Below are 1,696 nucleotides of genomic sequence, written 5' to 3' on the forward strand. Positions count from 1 at the left end.
TTAATGCAGATTATCCACATCGAACTAAATTTACACAAGTCCTCACAGTGCAGTAGTGTGTGTCTGTTGACATGTAAATGACACCCAGATGTCAAGCTAAATACATTGAGCTGGACTCAACTGACCATGAGCTTCTTTTATTTATAGGTCAAGTTAGACAGATGGTCAGCGAGGAAGAGCAGAAAGTTGAAGACCAGCCTAAGTTGACACATCTTGTGATTCCAGCAGCGTATACAGCTCTGGAGTGACCTTCTTCGCTCTTAAGAGACTCTGATGTTGTGCAATTTCTCAGCATCCCAGATCTGCCTCTGCTTATAAAATCAACAGTTAGTTAAGTTATTCCTGCCACAGGATCAGTATTTATGTCTGATTTTATACTTGGGATTTTAAATAGATGTTGTCATCCTTGTCTGATTTGTGTTTACAATGCTGATTCATTGATTTTTGTGACTGTAATGGTTGACAGAATAAAAGGCAGTACATGTACATTACCTTTTCATGTTTTTCCTATCAAACATTGCAAAGAGGAAAAGACTGGAACATGCGATGCCTTAATTGTCAACAAACTAATATAACTGCAAATTTTAGTGAATTACCTCTTCTGTATTGCATCAAAAAGTCAGATTCATTTTGAGTGAGTTGATTTTTTCAGGACAGTTAACTTGTTTTAAATTAAATATTTGTTAAATACTTTTACATTTTTAAATAGTATGCAGTACTATGGAAACATTAATATAGTCTTAATTATTTTTTTCTAGAAGCAATATATGTTTTGACCTTTTGCATACTTTAGTATTTGTTACCTATCTGTCTGTCTGTCTGTCTGTCTGTCTGTCTGTCATTTGAAGTCAAATGCCCTAATAGGATCAAATAAGAATCTTCTTCATATCAATAAAATCTGCAGGAAAATTTTATTCTGTACAATAATCTTGTAGTCTTAGAGAATGTTAGCTAAATATTGGACAAACTTTATCAAAAAACCTATGGTATCCCTTATGAAAATTAACCATGGTTTAATTATAAACATTGTTATTTTATTCGTAGTAAAACCATTGTTCATTTTCGTAATGGATGTCTTGCTATCAGATACTTAATGGAAATTCTTAAATCGTATTGCATATTTTTAAATACTGAAAGTTTGGAAGTCATATTGATATTGTGTTTTAAAATATATTTGTGTGTGTTCCTATTAAAATTCTTAAGAATTTATTATGATATAAATTTCAATACAGAATCTGAGCACATTCCTACAGGATTCTGGGACTCGTCGTTACATAACTACATTTACCATAATTCTCCGCGACCTCTAAAAGGAAGTTGATGGAGGTGAAACGTCAGTCTTTAAACAGAAACTTGAAGAGTATATAAACAAAATAATAATAATAATATAACATTACTAAAATATTATATATTTACCTAGCAGTTCCCTCTCTGAAATCTCAGAATGCTTAGTGCATTTTCTCTTTGTGGAACGTGTTTGTAAAGTTTAGCGTTAAGAAGTCCCATTCACTTCGAGCGAATCGATTTGTTCGGACAGTATGCCTCAGTTTAAATAAAATTCTTGTTAAATACTAGTATTTGTCACTCAGTTTTAATTGCAGTACACACACTGTATGAAAAATTGCTTTGTTTATAATCCCACCTCACTTTGCGATTCGGTTCAACTAAAACATTAAAAAGAACTGGTTAAAAAGAA

Source organism: Carassius gibelio, chromosome A1 (assembly GCF_023724105.1).
Source record: "Carassius gibelio isolate Cgi1373 ecotype wild population from Czech Republic chromosome A1, carGib1.2-hapl.c, whole genome shotgun sequence".
Lineage (NCBI taxonomy): Eukaryota > Metazoa > Chordata > Actinopteri > Cypriniformes > Cyprinidae > Carassius > Carassius gibelio.